General features: G+C 39.0%; 1 pseudogene; it reads right to left on the bottom strand.

Moving 5' to 3' along the window:
* Nucleotides 1-300: 300 nt before the first annotated feature.
* LOC114029894 overlaps nt 301-20664 on the bottom strand; it is a 37326-nt pseudogene continuing 16962 nt past the window's right edge.

The following is a 20664-nucleotide window of genomic DNA, read 5'->3' as shown; positions in this document are numbered from 1 at the left end:
AAAAGTTAGTATTTGCTCTCAAGGAGTTCACATTCTAATTGGGGAGACAACACATATAGAAGGTTTTAGCATTTTAGCATCCTGTCAGATAAAAAGATCCCATGATCCTTAGGGCAAAGTAGATGACATCATCCTTAATGTCATTTTCATTGATAAAAATCACTAATTATTGACGGCGCCAAGGACTTGGGCTCCAAGAACTTTTCTTTCTAGGTCTTCAGCAGCTGTTGCTGCAGCATCTGCAAAATTAGTGGCCAGATCATATCTCTCTTTTTTTTTTTTTAAGGTTGACCAACCATTTTATTTTCCTCTGATCAGTTCAGGAATGTTGATGGGCAGATAGATAGCTCTTTGCGTAGGCTTTGGAGGGGGTCTGGGGGCAGCACCAGCAGGTCTGAAGTGGGGTGGGGATGTTCGATCCTTTCGTGCCTCATGAGACTGATTCCTCACTACCTTGCTGTGGATCGCGCAGTTCACACAGTAATGGTGTTTCACATACAGTTTGGGCAGCACATAGGAGTCAAAGACGCTGAACTCGGAGATGTCCCTGAAGGCCGCGGCTTCCACGAGGTTGCGGATGCCGAACTTCTTGATGGCCTTGTCCTTGGGCAGGGGGCCCAGTTGGTGCAGCGAATGGACTGCACGTGGCCGCGGCCCTTCTTGGCGCGCCCATTGTTTCTCCTCTTCTTGGTCGTCTTGGCAGCTAGGAACCGAAAACCCAGATCAAGTCTCCCCAAGGTATTTGCTTCCCAGGATGATGATCCCAGAATGAACTGGTGGTCCTCAATGTGCTGCCATTCCCAGGGGTGGCAGGTAGAAAGGAGAGAAAGGCAGGTCCCTTTTCCACAATGCCAGTGTTTAAAGTTGGATCAGTGATGCCAAAGGCCCCATCATTCTGAAAGCTCTTGGGCCCAATCGTTGTTCAGTTATGTCTGACTCTTGGTGATCCCATTTGGGATTTTCTTGGCAAAGATACTGCAGTGGTTTGCCATTTCCTTCTCTAGCTCATTTTACTGAGGCAAATAGGGTTAAGTGACTTGCCTAGAGTCCCACAGCTAGTAAGTGTCTGAGGCTGGATTTGAACTCAGGAAGATGAGTCTTCCTGCTTTGGGGCCAGCACTCTTATCCACTGCACCACGGAGCTGCCCCACATAGGGCCCAGGGTCCTCAGCTATCTCCAAGAGGATATAAAGGAGGGTAGTGGTTGAAGTGGTTGGTAGAAGCAGTTTGACTTGCCTGACTCAGGTTGTGCTCAGCCTGTCCCCCAGTGTCTCCTGCTGCTTCAGCTAGGCTGATGGTCTATACTTTTAAAAAGCCATCCACAGAAGTCTGAACTGTTTCCTTTGTCGCTAAATAAATTTCTTTACAGATAGCAGAGTCATGCCAAATCATTCCACTGCCCTTAACTGTGTTCAAAGCTGGGCTTATTCTTTTCAAATAACAATTATGACTCATCTTTACATAGCACTTTCAGGTTTGTAAAGTGCTTTTTTCACAATAATCCTTTGACATATGCAATACAAGTGTAGCAAGGGACTGTGCCCCACAAGTAGCCTGGAGGTGTCATGTGGCTTGAAAGGAGGGAGAATAGACATCTCTAGCCTTTTCTTCCCCCCACCCCCTCTACAAAGGAGAATAATTTCTGCCAGGAGGGGAAATAGGAAGTTGGACACTCTTCTGCTCTCTTCAGAGAAAGGGTACTGCCCTAGAATTATATCTATCTGCTTCCTTAAATAGTATTAGCTGGGGGCAACTAGGTGGTGCAGTGGCTAGAGCACCAGACCTGAGGTCAGGAGGACCTGAGTTCAAATGCGACCTCAGACCAAACACTTGACACTTACTAGCTATGTGACCCTGGGCAAGTCACTTAACCCCAATTGCCTAAAAAACAAAAAAAAAATTAAAATTAAAAAATGGTATTAGCTTAACGGATGTGATTTTCAGGTTCAATCTAACTTTTAATTGTTGTTTCATTATTGAGGAAGAGGAGGACCCTAAGCTTTATATGTAATTCTTGACTCTTTTCCTACCAAATACCAACGCCACAATGAACACACACACAGTAACTGGCCAAGAAACCCATTTATCCCGATGGGTAGCAAAAAACAAGCAAACAAAAACCAGCCAGAGAAAGTATACATAAGAAAATATACATAGACAATACAGGAGCTCTCCCATTGGGAGCAAAGTAGCTCAACTCAAACCAGGAGGGACCTAGATCTCACCCAAGGGAAAGTTCTCCCAAAGTCTCTAGTGTAATAAGCTGGGAATAGGAACATAATGGAGACTACCAGCTCCTTCCATGATGGCTTCTTCCCAAAGTCTTTTCCTTCAGCAACTTGAAGTGAGGTTGGTAGCTTCCATCTTCTCTCACAAAGATAGAAGCCAAAAGCACCCAAAGTCTGAAGGGACTCAACATCCCAAAGGGAATTAAAGAGCTTTCCTCTCTCCTGCCCTCACTAACTCCACCCTACCCCCCACATAGGCACAGGAAATTGATCGCAGCTCATGAGGAGAGAGTCTCATACCAATGGGCTTTGGGGCTGGGGTTATATTCATTTTACAGATGAAGAAACTGAGACTCCGAGTAGTTAAATGATTCCCAATGCTTACACAGCAAGTACATTCTGAAGTGGAAAGTGAACCCAGGTCTCCTAAATACCAAGTCTCATGTAGTATTCACTGTGTAACTCTTGTCTATTCAAACAGGTTATGTAAAAGCAGCAGCTGTCATATCTGACCACTCAAAGGCCTCACCAAGGACTTTAACAGTGAAGATTCCTATGAATCCTCTTAATATGGTCCTCTTGTTCTTTATTTTGCACTTTCCTCTTACTCTTAAAGGGAAAAGGAATAAAAATCACAGAATGTATGTGGAAGAGGAAAAGTTACTCTTTGCTCTTTGCTGTAGTAGGCAGGGAAGTAATACGTTTTAGAAAGATTCCCACCTAAAATGGTGTAAATAAAATGTGCATACTGTATATTCAGGCACTTAATCTTTGTGAATCTTGAAAATTAATTTCTATACTACTGCTACTTGTCCACAACCTCAGTCAGCTTCTGCTGCTAGTCTCCTACTTTCTTCTCCCTGTCCCCACTTCTTTACTTCTTCTACCTTCCATGGACTTGTCCCAACCCCCATATCTAGCTCCATTGGTATTACTCTGGAGACCTGGAACTACATTTTCCATAATTCTCAGAAGAAAAAAAAATCTATTCTACTTTAGAAAGCTGTTGCATTCATATTAATGGCTTTATGGGTATATCATATTTCATGTTTCTCCCTCATTAAATTATAAGGTGGATTTTGAAATGTCTTATACTTCTTTTTATATGCATACAATACAATAAATATAATATATGCTCAGTATGTTTGGTCTTAACTATACTTACAATACCCTAGACCAAGCCTAGACCAAGACATTACCTCAAGCCTGGGTAACTTCAATAGCCTAGTAGCTAAGCTCTCTTAAAGTAACTTACCCCTACTCTCTTTGGAGAACATTATCAGAGAAATCTTCCTAATGCACTGTTTTTGGTATATCGTTCTCCTTATTTAAGCTTAAATTGTTCTTTCTTGAAGCCATTCCGAATCTGCTCAAACCCAATCTTATTCTAAAAAATGTAGGCATTGTAAAGAGTAAAAAATAATCAATAAATTTATTTTTAAAAAGTAATTTTATGGCTCAAATAACTAAAGTTAGAGATGAGTTTCTGACCTGCATTGGTGGACAAAATTTCCAAATCAGGGGATCTCCACCCCAATGAAATCACAGCTCTGAATTTTTTAAAAATCCCTTATGATTCTTTTTTCCGTGTAGATCATCACGGACGTGTGCAATAGTCTATTTGTGCCCACCCTACATTTCTCCATTGACCTCTGAGTAAATAATGAATTTGATTCTTTGGGAAGTGTTCAATTTCAAGATTTGTAACCAAATAGCATCACTGGTAGAATAGTGTTTTTAAAAGTGGGCTTTTGTATTGGGAGCAGCTTGGAATGATTAAAGATACTGCATGGTTTCCCAAATGCCATCCAATCTGCTTCCTTCCTCCTGTTCATTCTGGGCCCAGTTCATTTTTGATTTGGCGTCTGTCTTAAATCCTAGTCCCGGCAGACTAACTCAGCATATCGGATTCCCAAGTGAATGCAATAATCTGGATAAAAGGTATCTTTCATCCATGTAGTTTTTCATGTATGGATTGCTAGGTTTATTTCTTTTGAATCATCAACATCTCACTGAGGAGTTTCCATAATGTTCTGGGGCTTTATGTAATCAGCACAATGGCATCTACTATCAGGATCATCTGCAGGATCTCATTCACTAAAGGGAATCTTTCTCCTATATTGAACCCTTTTCAGGACCACCTCAATGACAATGGTAAATAATTTTGATGAGCATAAATTGTCATCTCTGTTTTATACCTCACTAGCATTAATAAACACAGGGCTGTTGAACAGAGTTATCTTTTTGATTGCATATATTAAAGAATCTTATACATCTTAATATTTATGTAAGATTCCTTTTGGAAACAAGTTGTTAAGCCTGCACTTTGCTCTGCTGAATCAGATGCTTTTTTTACCTTCTTTTAAAATTTTAAACTTAACATATATCAACAAACATGAACATTCCAATATATGAAGAATAGAAAAGATAATTTTATATGGAACTGTGAGTTTCTACTATTTACAGTTGTTTTAAAGTGTATGGTAAATTTAACATGATAGGAACAAAGTTGCCCTAATTATCTGTGTCCCCTTCTGAATTTTCTGCAACTCTCTTCTTTGAAGTTTTTAATGCTTCATTAATGCTTTTTTCTTTTTTTTTAATTTCTTTTTTTACATCACTAGACCACCCATTCACTCTTCCCAATAATTCTCTCCCCTCCAAAATAATAGCCCGTCCTTCTGACAAGTAAAACAAATTCACCCATTGGCCATGGCTTAAAATGTATGTCTCATTTTCCAATTCTGGTTCATCATCTTTCAGCCATGAGATGGTAAGCATGCTTCATCATCAGTCTTCTAGAGTCATTATTGGTCATTTTCACTGACCAGATCCTTAATTCTCTCAAAGTTATTTTCCTTTACATTATTGTAGTCATTGTATAATGTTTTTCTCTTTGTTCCATTCACTTCACTGGGCATCAATTCATACAAGTCTTTGCAGGTTTCTTGAATTCATCCTTTCTGTCATCTCTCATAGTGAAATAATATTCTATTATATTCATTTACAATAATTTGTTTAGCCATTCCCCCAATTGACAGACACACTCTTTATTTTCAGTTCTTTTCTATTTCTTTTTAATCAGCAAACAAAAACAGCAGGATCTTGAATCTTTACACCTTTCAATCAACTAGAAAATTATAAAGATGTGATCTACTATGGAAAATTGTGAATGTCTGCCTGTTTCTTTTTCATATTTTCATCAAGGATACCCTCAATTCATACACAGATCATCCTCACAAAGAAGTCAGTTATTGATGTCATTCTATATACATGCCATACTAATTTCCTCCTCCCAGACTTTGTTTTGTTGTTGTTGTTGTTGTTGTTGTTTTGTGGAATTGTGGAAAGAGCATGGAATTTAGAATCAGAAGTCCTGGTTTAAATTCTGCCTTTCCCTCTTACTACCTATGTGACATTTAGCTTATGTGACATCTTCATCTGTAAATTGAAGGTACTGGAATAGATGCACCCTGGGTCTCTTCAAGATTTAAGTCTATGATACAATGATCTTCCCCATTTAATCCCTTCTTTCTAACTAGTCAAAGCCTACTTATCCTTTTGAGCTCAAGTACCATCTCCCCAGTGACAGCTATTTTCCCTTCTCTGAACTCCTACTGCACTTACAGTAAGTACCATATGCTGACACTTACAGTAAGTATTGTGCATTTCTACAACTTAATTGTTCATACATTTTTGTCTTGTCTCCTCAATTAAATTATAAGATCTTTGAAAACATGGACCATGTTTATATTTTTTTGTATCTTCCAAAATGTTAGCATATACTATCACTCGTAGTTCCTCTGATAAGACTAATATTTACTAGTGTTTCCCTGACTCAGCTTCTTTCCTTCCCATCCACAACAGAGGTAGATCCAGTCCCTCCCTCTTTCCTCCTTCAACAGCTTTCCCTTGAAGGAGACAAAGCTATTCCTGGAACCTGATTGGCCCAGGTTTCCCCAAGGCAGCTTTCTTGTCACCTAAAGGAATAAAAAGTCCTAGCCATGGGCAGCTGGTGTCCTTCTACCTTGATTGATTTTTGAAGACTACAGAAGTCACCATGCCCTTCACCATATCCTGCCCTGATAACCAGACATGCTTCCATATGGAGACAAGGGGAACCTCACCTAAAGAAGCTAAAAACTACTGTATCCTTGTTGCACATCCTTGTTGTGTTAGGACACAGTTCATGTTGGTCCTTCGTTTTCAAAGAGGACCAGTGACAGCAAGGGTTGATGTCTTGACTTGCACATGAATTGGGTTGAGTGAGACAGACTTGCACAAAGTCATCAGCCTCATTCTCTCTTCCAGAATCATCAAAGTCTAGTGGCAAGACAACTGAAGAGGGTCCTTGATGCAGGGGATGACTTTGGCATCTTCAATGTCTAACCAAGCTCTAAAATCTCCCCAGTGCTGTGCTAAGGCATAGTAAACTTCTTTTTGTTAACTGTTCAATAACTTGTGATTATCTCATTTAGTCCTAATATTGTACCTGAACTATTAGAGTGCTAGCATTAGACCATCCTTTCACATCACCTAACATAGTGTTTTATACATAAAAGGTGCTGAATAAATGGTATGGTGAATGAATAAATAACAGGCCTTCATTAAATACTTGTTGGTGATTTAATATTAACTTAAGAACAAAAACATACAAATAGGAAGATTTATACATTCTAATAACCTGTGTTTAAATTTGTACAAGTATTAAGGAGAAGAAGATACAAGTGGATCCATAATCTCATTTATGTGAATGTTCACTCCAAAGAGGCAACCATTTCATGACATGAATTGCCAGGGCCAAAGAATTCACCTCCAACTGTCCAGCCAGTTATAGCGTCAGACACTTCATGCTTAACTAGTTGATCCTCAGAAAACAGACAGTCTACTGCCAAGACTATGATGAAAGTCTTTCCATCATGGAAGACCTAGTCAGATCCGGTATTCCATTGGTATAGGTTTTGAGAATCCCAGCTCACCTTCAGACTAGGATTAAGCATCAAAGTATTGAAGTTGAACAGAAGGATATCTGTTCCAAATATCAATTCAAGGAGTGAGAAGGGAATATTATTAGTAATGAATTTATCATTAAATAAAAGCACTGAATTCAATTAGGTACACAGAGAAAAGTACATTTATGTCTTACTAAGTAACTGGTTTATAAGTCTCTATCTGATTGAAGAGGTGACTTCCCACTCCAATCCAGGACTTTTGTGTTCTTGCTAGACATCTGTTGCCAGCAAGCAAGAGAAAAAAGAGCCACTATAGATGTAAGTCTTGCCCAACCTGTTCTAGCAAACTTTGAATAGTAGGAAATTGGGTATAACCTCTTCTGGGGATAAGAATGGCTTGGATCTGGGATTTTTAGAGTTTTTTGCTAATCTCCTGAAGCAAAGAAATAGCATGAATCTTGCCATTTGCCCGTTTAGCTTTGACTTCTCATAGTCTCCCTTGGAAGAGTGAGTTTGCAGAACTGGTTGCACTATTGCTCCGTGTGTTGGGGGGAAATTCCATCATACCCCTCCTCTCAATATATTCTCCCTTTCCTTTTCTCTTGCTCTCCTTTTAGTCCCATCCCAATCCCAAACCATATGATATCTCTTTGCCTCAGAAAAAACCCCACTATCTCCCAGGAGACGATACAGAATGAACCCATTCTCATTCTACTCATAAGGAAAATTAGACGTAGTAAAAATAATTTTTCACAACTAATTATAACCAATTTTTTCAAGGGGGGGAGCTTGAAAAGATCAATCTCAAAGACAGTTTCAAGTACTTCAATACCATCCTTATGTGTGAAAAAAATTAGAAATAAGCTGGTAAAATCATGCATGCTCTTTCTTAATTAGGCAACAATTTATGTGTATCATAAGCTGATATTTTATGTAACCCCTAAATACATAGATTGATAATATTTTGGTGAACAACTTCCATTATTCCAGGGCAAATTTAGATGAATGAACATCTAGTAAGTAATGAGTGATATATGTACATAAATCAAATCAGGAAAGACTCTATTCATTTTAACTTCAGCTTGCATTATTAGTGATTATTAGCAATATGATATTACAGATATAGAAGTTTCTTCAGGGGCATTTAATACTTAATTGTGTATGTATATTTGAGAGGGGTTCAGGGTTTTGGCACTGCAAGCCCTGTAGCTTAGGGCTATTAAGCTACATTATGAGTTTAATAGGCTTTGGGGACTCAATTGGTAACATAACTACTATTTGTAAAAATGATTCAGAAAATGAACTTCTGCTATCCAAAAAAACTGACTTAAGGTAACATTTTTGGACAAAGACTGTTTTAAAGTTAGAGTATGTCTGTATTAACCCATTTCGAATAGTTGTAAGTCAGGTGTTTTCAAATCAAAGACTTCTTGTAATGTAAATTAACAAAATAGATGTATAGAGCATCCCAACAGGGGAAATCCCACCACAGGTCTTTATAGAGAGGTAATAAGCATGGACCCCTGTCCAGAATGAAAAACTGGGAAGCATAAATTTATGTAGCAACAACTAAAGTCCTAGAAGAGAGGAAAGTGAACAGAGAAAAGGGAGTGAGAATCTAGAGGAGTTTTGCTTGCGTTCTCTGCTTCATTCAATTGTTTTGATGGCTAGTGTTCAGTGAGTGACATGGTATAGCTACCCTCACTCTCTAGGGACCTCACCCTAAACATTTTGACACTTACTTTTTGGGTTGGTTTAATCACTCCAATTTACCCTCACTCTGGAAGGTCTAGGTTCCCAGGAAAAGACAACCACCACAAGGTTACACTCAAATTTGTTCAGGGTCCTAAGTGTAGTATGTTAAGCAGAAATAGACTTTTCCCAGTCACCACTCTAGCTCTTGAACCCCTCCTATGCTTTTCCTTTTTACACAACCAGTCACTCACAATAGTAACATTTTTAGGTCTTAAAAAGAAACATTCACTTAACAATAAGAGAAAAGAAATTATGATTTTATGGCTACTTGTCTATTAAAGCAAGTGCATAAATAATAAAATATATATCAAAATCCACATATAAAACTGAATCACACTATCCCAGTGAAGCACTTAGTATGTTGGTGGGAGGAGGGAAGAGAAAGAAGAAGAGTAGTTATACACTGTCAAAGAAACACATGACAGCAGAAAACTCATGTGTTTAGCAATTCCTGACTCTAGACTACAGGCTTTGATGTCATTGGTTCATTCAGAAACACCTTCTGCCCTATAATACTCTTTCTCTGAACAGAGAACAAGGCTCACAGCAGCACAGTTCGAGCTGACTTTTTAAGTCAGGCAGACAAACCTAGCCAGCTTCAAAACCTGTCTTTCCTCTATTTTTCCTTCTCAAATAAGAGGTAGAAACAGGGAATAGACACTTATGAGAAACTTCACCTCTCTCCAACTATAGATGGTGATTAGACAGCAGCTACCACTAAAGCTGTTGACCAATAAGATCAATTCTTTGTCCCACCAATCAGGAATCATTTAGCTGAAGGCAACCTACTATTAACTAGGGGTGTATGGGGTGTTTGGGAAGGACTAGCACCTCTGGTATGAGGGCTTGCCAAGCCCTCTTCAGGCTGTTCATCTATCTTTGGTATTTACCCGTCACCCAACTCTCCCCTGTGGCTCCAAGAAGTTGCAGCATGCTCCATAGTCACACCTTCTAGGCAGATGGGCTAAACCAGGTTAAGGGTACCCGACAGGCCTCAAACCAGTCAGTGAGCTAGGAGGATCTCTACCCCAAGCATGTGAAGGCTTCTCCCAGCAGGATGAGTGGATGAAAACAACTTGTTCCAATGGCCATGAAGGCAGTAGAAGCAAGCATGCTTAGAGCTTAGTCAGACATCAAAGATGCCAAGGTCATCTACTGCATCCCAGGCCATTGCCAGTCATCCTGACTTTTGTCCTGCCACTGAATTTCAATGACTCAGGAAGAGAGTGAGGCTGATGACCTCGTGCAACTCTGCCACTTATATCTAACTCATGCATAAGTCAAGACATCACCCCCGATGTCATTATCCTCTTCAGAATAAAGGAGAAAGAACAGTTAGCTAATTGATTCTAATTGGTAACTGTTTAAGCCACCCTCTTCTGTTGTCTTCAATTCTTCAGCTTCCAATGTTAGATTTTCTCTCCCTTCAGTAACTTAAATGAAAGATTCCTGACTTAGGAATCAATTAAAATGTAATATTGTTGGGGCAGCTAGGTGGAGCAGTAGATAGAGCACTGGCCCTGGAGTCAGGAGGACCTGAGGTCAAAGCCAGCCTCAGACACATGATCCTCACTAGCTAGCTGTGTGACCCTGGGCAAGTCACTAAAACCCACTCTTGCCTCACAAAAAAAAAAAAACCTCACACAAAAAGATAGTTAACACACAATATCTGTTATGGGGCAGGTAGGTGGCACAATGGATAGAGCACTACCGGCCCTGGAGTTAGGAGGACCTGAGTTCAAATCCAACTTCAGAGCAGACACTTGACACTTACTAGCTGTGTGACCCTGGGCAAGTCACTTAACCCCAACTGCCTAAAAAAAAAAATGTAACATTGTTCCTCAAATTTCCCCTATGAACTTAATAGTCCCTTTTTAACCAGGCCTTGGTCACCAAATGTTGATATGATTTTTCATGTTTTAGTTTTATCCTCTTTAGTCATAAAAGTTACATGCAAATGAACTGAGGTATCATTATCCCCTGCAACCATAAAGTCTTGAACACAGTACTCCAACCAGTTTGGTGTTCTTGAGCTGTATTTCTTTGTACTCATATTTTTCCATTTTTAAGAAACAAAAGTTTTTCTGCCCTTTTGAAGCCATCAAACTGTTCATATGCAAACAATGCATCATTATACATCATTCAAGGAGATTTGAGTCTTCACATTTATGCCACAGTTCATTTTCTGTCTAAAGCTGCTAAAATCTGATCCAAAAACTGTAAATTCTTCATATACATAATTTAACCTTTTTTTTTTTACTAAACCTAAGGTCTTTTCCTATTACTTTTAGAAACCAAAATGTTTATCTATATCAATATCTTTCATCTTTCACAATAGCAACATTATATATCTTTTAACAGATAATCAATATATTTCGCTTCAGGTAAAATTATTTTTATGTCTTACCACCCAACTGATGAATATGAACATAGCATTAAATTAATTAGGACAGTGTACCTTACCAGATAAATCGAAACTATGGCTTCTCCCTTTTTAATACCCTCCAACATTTACTGCAGTGTTATATACACAGTGGACACTCAATTACAACTCATTGACTAACTGGCCGATCTCTTCTACTACCAATTAATACCAGTTGGGTATCAATCGTGAATAAGAAGGCACGGAAGCTTGATAGCAGCAGGAAAGCTGGGAACCATGGATTAGTGAGCAAATCCCCTAATCCTCTCCCCTGCTAAAATAGACATCTGTAAAACTCATCTGTGGCATTAAGCAGAGAGAAATAATGAAGGCTAAGCAGTGGTGGAGTGTTGGCTATCTAAATCCTCCCCCCACACATTCCCACTTCCCAAATAGCCCAGGAATAGCTCTGGGTCATTTGACTTATTAAAATTAGAGATAAGCATATACTACTACAATCCATTTAGGGAAACTAGAGTTGAAATGTTAAGTGCCACTAACAAAGGCCAATTTCAAGCTCAAAAGAAGTGAGGAATTAATTCTTACCTTTTAAATTCTAGCAATCAGATGGAATGAAGCAATGGTGTAGATTTCCTGTCAAGAGTAAAGCCCTATCTAAAGACAACAACCAAATCTGTCACAGAATGGTCCAGTCAAGTTTTTTGGGTTTTCTTTTGTTTTCTGGCTGTCTTCATGATCAATTACACAATCATTAACCATATTGTCTGTGCAATGATGTGATTCGGTTACAAAGATGACTAAAGTAATCTGATCAAATTTGCCAAATCCTTATTATTTTATTCACTGTAGCACTTCCAAGTTACTTAGTCTCCCTGGTGAGAGTTCACAAGGAAACAATTTACTGGGGACATGCTAGCTGTCTTCAAAAGTATTTGAAGACTTGTCATACGGAAGAGAAATTAGACTTGTTCTACTCATCCCAGAAGACAGAATCAGAGCAGGGGGAAGAAGCTGCACAGAAAAATAGATTCATCTCAGTGAAAGTGGGAAAAAAAATTCTCCCTAACAACTAGCATCGTCCAAGAAGAGAATAGGATCCCTCAAGAGCTATTCCTCATCACTGGAAGTGAAGAGAAAGCTCAATGACTGCTTGTCAGGGATTCCCTAGAAGAGATTTCTTCTCAGATGTGGGTTAAAACAGATGGCTCCTGATGACTTCCAACCCTGAGAATCTGTGATAATTTAAGATATCCAGACTCTTTTAAATATTCCCTTCAAGGTTTCAAAAGCTGAACATATTGACCACAGTATAACATCCGCTAAGAGTAACATCATGGATACTGTGGATAATACTACGCTTGGCACATGGTAAGCACTTAATAAATACTTGTTGAATAAATGATATCAATAGATATTACAATACTCACTATACTATTGTGGTAGATTAGTATTATCCACCATAATACTATAATGAATATTATAACATGCACAACATGGTTAGTATTATAATATTTGTAATATGGTTGTGAACTAACATATCACTATAATATTCATCATATAGTAGATAATATTAATCCACTATAATGGACACACTGTAGTGTAATATTCATTTATACGAACCTTTTTAATACAGAATTTTGTTTTGTTTTTATAAATCCTAGAAGCTTTCAAATAACTCCTTGTAGAAACCTATATTTAGCTTTTAGTTATAATGAATGTTATTTCTCCATGCTTTTTTTTTTCCTTAAGGAGATTTGCTCCACCATTTTTGTCTAAAAGGAAATGAAATGGTTGGGCAACTTTTGGGAAATGGCTATATTTTGAGATTTCTTCTGACAGAAGGGTCCACATACAATTTGTCTGATTTATCACAGTAAGGAAAACAGAATATCCCAATACTATCAATAACTCATAACTATATTAGAGCTAGCAGTGGAACATGAACAATAATTTTAAAAGATCTATAGAAACTATACTTCCATTTATGCTCTTGTTATGGTTAAAGATTTAAAATATGTTAATATGTCAAAGGATATTATATACTGATTTCTTTTATCCTTTAACATCTTATTTTCTTAATTCAAATCTAGGTGAGAAGGGGCAGAAGAATGTACAAAAGGTGGTCTTACTTGCCCATTCAAAAAAATGTCTAAGTGAAAGAGAAAAAAGAGGTGGGAGAGGATAAAGGGACCTGAAAGCAGAAAAAAAGAGCTGGTCAGTATACTTTTCTCCTATTTATGCACTGATCATGATGCAATAAAAAACTATGAATCTATATTTAATTAATATTTATATACAGTATCAGGAGATTGTTGGTTATTAAAGAGCCAACCTTTAAAATCATAAATGTTGGAGAAGATGTGGGAAAATTGGAACACTAATGCTTTGTTGGTGGAGTTGCGAACTGATTCAACCATTCTGGAGAACAATTTGGAACTACGCCCAAAGGGCTGTAAAACCATGCATACTCTTTTGTGAGGGACTGTCTGATGTTGGCAGCTACCAGGTTGGGTGCTGTGGCAAGAGTAGGGTAAGATCTGGGTATTTTGGAAGTCGAAGCAGGGGCTGTGGTAGGCAGAGTCGGTGAACTGGGATGGGCTGGATACGGAGAAGCCCTGAGGCAGTGGGCAGTGCTATGTGAGATAAGCTGGGTGCAAGGAAGTAGCCGGAGCTTGAGCTCCTGAGGCAAGGGGCGGTGCCACGTGGGAGTGGGACGGCAGAGGACTGAGTTCCCTTTGCTTAGTCCCCTCCCTATATGCTCCGTCATCCCCAGACGCCTCCATCTTGTGACCTTCCTGACTTCCTGGGTCCCTTTGTGCAGCACTGACCCCAGACCCCTCCTCCCAGTATCTGAGTCTGACTTCCTAGGTCACGTACTCTGTCTATGCGCTAATCCCAGATGCCTCCTCCCTCTATCCGGTCCTAGCCTCCTACGTCACTCCCTCCCCCTTGGTGTGCTAAACTCAGGCAGCCCCTTCCGGTATCTGACCCTACAATCATTGGCTAGTAAGCAGGCTGGGGAGGAGGGGCTAGGTAGGTATTTAGAAACAAGCGTGGTCAGATCATGCGCTCTCTTCTGGCTCCTGTTCTGTTGCTCTGGCCTTGCTGCTTGGGCTTGCTGTGATGGCTTGCTGTGATGGCCTCTGAATAAAGCTCTGGTGTTGGCGCCTCCCGATGGCTCGTCTCTGTGTGTTTATCCGGCTGAGTACTGAAGACTCGGAAGTGAGTATGACTCTGGTAGCCTGCTCCTTATAGGAGGAGAGGGTACTGCGCGCGGCCGGCAGAAGGTCGGCCGCCAGTACACTCTTTGATCCAGCAATACCGCTACTAGGTCTGTACTTCAAAGAGATTATAAAAAAGGGGAAAGGACCCACATGTACAAAAATATTTATAGAAGCTTTTTTTGTGGTGGCCAAGAACTGGAAATTGAGGAGATGCCCATCAATTGGGGAATGGCTGAACAAGTTGTGGTATATGAATGTAATGGAATACTATCGTGCTATAAGAAATGATGAACAAGTGGACTTCAGAAAAACCTGGAAAGACTTGTATGATCTGATGCTGAGTGAAGTGAGCAGAACCAAGAGAACGTTGTGCACAATAACAGCAATGTTGTGCGATTACTAATATTGATAAACTTAACCCTTCCCAGCAATACAAAGACTTAAGACATCTCCAAAGGCCTCATGATGGAAAATGTTAACCACATCCAAAGAAAGAACTAGGGAATTTGAATTGCTATTTTTTTTCTCTTCCATTAAGTTTTGTTTCCTCTTTCTGGTGGTTCCTCCTATTAGTTCTAATTTTTACTTACAACATCATTAACGTGAAAATATGCTTAATAGGAATGTATATGTATAACCTATATCAGATTGTGCGCCTTCTTGGGGAGGGTGATGGGGAGGAAGGGGGAGAAAAATTTTGAACTCAAAAGCATATGGAAGTGAATGTTGATAAATCAAAATAAATTAATAAAAAATTAAAAAAACTATGAATCTATATTTAATATTTATATACAGCATCAAGAGATTGTTGGCTATTAAAGAGCAAATCTTTAAAATTATAAATGTTGGAGAAGATGTGGGAAATTTGGAACACTAATGCTTTGTTGGTGGAGTTGTGAACTGATCCAACCATTCTGGAGAACAAATTTGGAACTATGCCCAAAAGGCTATAAAACCGTGCATATCCTTTGATCCAGCAATACCACTACTAAGTCTGTACTTCAAAGAGATTATAAAAAAGGGGAAAGGACCCACATGTCCAAAATATTTATAGAAGCTCTTTTTTTGATGGCCAAGAAATAGAAATTGAGGAGATGCCCATTAATTGGGGAATGCCTGAACAAGTTGTGGTATATGAATGTAATGGAATACTATTGTTCCACAAGAAATGTTAAGCAGGTGGACTTCAGAAAAACCTGGAAAGACTTTCTTGAACTTTCATGAACATGAGTAAACTGAGCAGAACCAGGAGAATACTATATACAGTAGCAGCAACATTGTGCAATGACTGACTTTGTTAGACTTAGCTCTTCTGAGCAATGTGATGATCTAAGACAATTCCAAAAGACTCATGATGAAAAATGCTATCCACATTCAGAGAAAGAACTATGTAGTCTCAGTGTAGATTGTAGCATATTTTTTTGTTGTTTTTTCTTTCACATGGTTTTTCCCTTTTGTTCTGATTCTTCTTTCACAACATGACTAATGTGGAAATGTGTTTAATATGATCATACAAGTATAGCCTATATAAGATTGCTTGCCATCTTGAGGAGGGGAGAGTGGAAGGAGGGAAGATTTAGAACTCAAAATTTTATAAAAGTGAATGTTGAGGGGCAGTTGGGTGGCACAGTGGATACAGCACCAGCCCTGGAGTCAGGAGGACCTGAGTTCAAATTTGGCCTCAGACACTTGACACTTACTAGCTATGTGACCCTGGGCAAGTCACTTAACCCCATTGCCTAGCCAAAAAAAAAAAAACAAAAACAAAAGTGAATGTTGAAAACTCAAAATGAATTTTAAAAAATTTTTTAAAAAAAAGAGCCAACTATGGCACTGTTTGATGGCAACACTATGTTAACACTAGTCTTTTGGCCAAATTCCAAGTCAAGCAATTATATTATACCTATCTACAGTCTTCCCATGATTTCAAATGTCATTCTTCTTACTTTCTTCCTGGAAACATGATATAATGATTCTGAGAATGCCTCATTCTATTTCAAAAATCAGTGAACCATTGTTTCTCCTCTCCAGCTATCAGGGCTTACTAGGGTTTAATGAACTAATATTTATAAAGCAATTATAAATAAGTCAATACAACATTTATAATTTGGCTATCAACTAACATTCCATTATTATAAGTAGTAACATTGTTAAATAGGATGAATTAAACAACCTCATAGGTCTTTTCCATTCCCAATATCTGGAATCATATTAATTAGCTGTTGACAGAATTGAGATCCATTAAAGAATTACACGCTACTCGGCCCAGATCTTAAGTCCAACTTGATAAAAAGGTATAACCAATTTGAGAACATTTTGCTATTGAAATACCAAGATTTCTAATATAGTAATTGAAACTGGAATTCATCATAAGGCAGCAAATCACTTGAGTTTTTATAGGGAAGGAGGGTGAATTTCTCTGATGAGCAGCCAGAACCTGGATCCAAAGTCTGACATGACATGTTCTAATTTTGTGTGAGATGAATGAGCATGTCCAAGTGCCACATTCCATGTAAAGCAGAACATAGAATTTTATAAAGAGGTAGAGACTAAGAAATGATAATAATCCACAAGGAAAATTTCATAAATTAGATTTTCCTGATTGGACTAAGATAACACAAGTTGAAATTATAGATCCTTGCTAAAATACAAAATAAATTAAAACGGTAACTGAATGACTTTTAAAGTGCTCCATGAATAATCTCCTGTGATCATGTAACTTCTCCTACCAAAGAAGAGTTTTCAGATGTTCATTTTAAATTCCAATCAAAAGGACTTTTTTGATTTAAAAAACAAAACAAAACAATGCAGGGCCTTCACATGCAGTGATGCTGCATGGGATGCCTTTAGGGAGAGATATGTGTGAATATTTCATAAGGTAAAAAGGCCCCAAATCAGCATCAATATACTAATCAATAATGGACAAAGACTAGTACTGTGAGAACCCTAAAGGCAACTAAGTGGGAGTTCAGTTTCATAAAAAGAAGAAAGACTTATTCAGTGTGCACACAGTCTTCTAACCAATAGAGAAATAACACTTTCTGAGCTGGTGAAGTTTAGCATGCCATTCCCCCCACCTCCCAAACTTGTAGATTTCTTTGTGTTTTGTTTTTTTAAACAAGATTTTATTCACAACACAGAAAACAGGTAGCATCAACAAAAATACAGACCATTGAGAGTTACTAAGCAGTGCGTGAAACTTCCATAATGGGACTCTTAGAGTCACAGTGTAGGTTTAGAAAGAAACTATGAACATCACTTTTGATCACTAGGCTGTACACATAGAGAAAAACCTCTGGGTACTTTTATATAGCTAATCACAGAACTGGGAAAACTGGTATATGAATGTAAGTAATAACAAAAATAATAAAAGTACTGCTCATACATTAACTCATTCAATAACCTCTGCCTAAGAGTCAGCCATGTGCCAGACACTATGCTAAACACTGGAGACATAGAGACAAGAACTAAGCAGTCCCTGCCCTTTGTATTCCCTGACTTCACGCATGGCTACACAATGTCAGTGAAAGAAGTAAATCCTAGGTCTCCCTTGATTTGAAGATAGGCTGGTCCTCAGACAATAGACGATATTAGTCTGGGAATAGCTCTAGAATCTCATCAGTTCCTTTCTTGAAGTCCTTCTAGCTTGGTAGAACATTCTAGAGGCTGTGTTTCACTGACATAAACTTTGAGAACCTAGGCTCAGTCTCACACCCTGGTGAGTACTCATAATAAATAGCAAGTCCTATTTCTGTATCTTTTTAATGTTAACAAAGTGTTTTCCCCACAATATCCTGGAAGGAAAATCATTGCCATTGTTCAGTCATTTTTCAGTCATGTCCAATTCTCTGTGACCCCATTTGGGGTTTTCTTGGCAAAGATACTGGAGTGGTTTGCCATTTCATTCTTCAGTTCAGATGGGGAAACTGAGACAAACAGGGTTAAGTGACTTGCCCAGAGTGAAACAGCTAGTAAGTATCTGAAGCCAGATGTGAACTCATGAAGATGAGTCTTCCTGACTCCAGGCCCAGGTAGCATGTCTCTATTTCATAATTGAGGAAACTGGGAGAAGGAAAGGAGCTTACAAGTTTGATATGCAAAGGTTACCTATACAAGAAGAAGCATTGAAAGATGAGATTTTGAAACTGAGAGGTTCTTCTTCTAAGATCTTGAACTTTGAGATTCCCTTTTCTGACCACAACCTCTGCTTACTTCTCCCATCTTGATCTGTACCTATTCTCCCAGTCCATAGGCCTGTTCTTATTTTTCACCTGCTTCCTTGACAATCATGGTTAACCATTTAAATGATGCCCTAGTAAACATACTAGGATCCCACATCCATTTGACCTTTAACTATTCTGCCTTGCCAGTATGCAACACTAGGTAACCTCTACTCTTCACTTTCTGTGTTCCAGGTCAGCCTAAAAGGCTGCCAAGCATTACAAAAAAAAAAAAAGTTATAACATTGAATTTGAGTTCACTATGAATTTGTGTTACTTAATCTCAGGGAATCCCTCAGTGTTACTTTGAAATTTATTGTGGTGTAACAGAAGGAATCCTTGATTTAGAGTCAGAAAACTTCAGTTAAGATCTCTGCTCTGCCACTTACCATTTGTAAGTCCTTGGGCAAGTCACTTCATCTCTCTATACCTATTAAAGAAGGGGTTCCTATTTCCTATTGCAGGTGTAACAGGGCTTTGACACATGCTTAGATCACTTTAGATCTTTAGATCACTTTAGATCACTTTAGGTACCCACATAGGAGATGCCAGGGACCTAATTCAGAGAGAAGACAATCTCTCCTCCAGCTCTCTGTCTCTTGTCTCTCTGCCTCTCTCTCCCCTTCTCCCCACCTCTCTCTCTCTCTCTCTCTCTCTCTCTCTCTCTCTCTCTCTCTCTCTCTCATCTTTGTTTGTCTCCCCTTCTCCTGTCTCTGTCTCTCTCTACTGTCCGTATGTCTGCTGTCTCTCTCTGTCTCTTTCTCTCCCTTCCTCCCTCCCTCTCTTTCTTTGTCTCCCCCTCTCCCCCACATCTCTGTTTGTCTCTTTCTTTTCTGTCTCTCCACTTCTCTTTCTGACTCTCTATGTCTCTTTCTGACTTTCTCTCTGCCTCTGTCTCTGTCTTTCCTCATTTCCAGTGGGGTTCATTTGTTCATTACTGGGCGCAAATACTAAGTCCCCGGGTCCCAGAGTTCACACCATAGCAACCTTGGAGGCAGGATTCCAGGTGAGATGATGCTACTAGTCCAGCAGGAAATGAGAAGCCATGGTACCAGTACTCAAGCCCAGGAGGGCTTTGGTCTTGGAACTTTGTGGGACTATACTATATAGGTACTGAGCTAAGCTATAAACATGATCTCACTCCCTCTGCAGAGACTGAGGGGGTGAAGGAGATTATGCCCTATGTGTTGGAATGATATTTGTGTATTTGTTCTTACCATACCTTTGAAGTAAATATTTCTTTGTAAAGACTATCTGACTTTGTTTAAAAGGAGCTAGGGTATAGGGTACCCCTAAAATTGGGAGAAAACCATTGGTAGATGCTTGAGACAGTGGAAAAGAGTCTAGATTCCAGACACTCCCAATCCCCCTTAAAAGTACTAAAGAACCCTGGGGGAGGGGTAAAATGTAACATAAATGGCCTTCAGGCAATAGGCGCCAGGGTAGTCACTTACAAAAGTTATTCTATAATTTTTCCATTTTTCTCAAGCTTCTAAACTAGCCCCTTTTATTTTAGATACACTCTGCCAATGCTTTTTTCTCTGAGATTACCTTCTATTGACTCCATATACTGTGTACCTGCCTAGTTATTTATATGTTATCTTCCTCATTAGAATGGGAGCTGCCCAGAGATGAGAGACTGTTTATGCATTTCGTTGTGTGTCAATACTTAGTACAATGCCTGAAAGATAGTTTGCTATTTGTCCTCCCTTCTCAAAGACCATGACATCAGTGCCTGAATAATAGGAAGTGCTTAGTAAATGCTTAATAATGGCCAAATGACTGAGTGAACTCATCCCTCTCTTACTTGAGATCAAAAGCCTACAATATGGAGTTCTTTCAAATTCCTTCCTTTCCATCTCATTTCCCCCCCTGCTTCTTCAACCATCTTTTATTCAATGA

Source organism: Vombatus ursinus, unplaced genomic scaffold (assembly GCF_900497805.2).
Source record: "Vombatus ursinus unplaced genomic scaffold, bare-nosed wombat genome assembly UNPS02014942.1, whole genome shotgun sequence".
In the NCBI taxonomy this organism is placed as follows: Eukaryota; Metazoa; Chordata; class Mammalia; order Diprotodontia; family Vombatidae; genus Vombatus; species Vombatus ursinus.
This window is presented reverse-complemented; position numbering and strand designations above follow the sequence as displayed.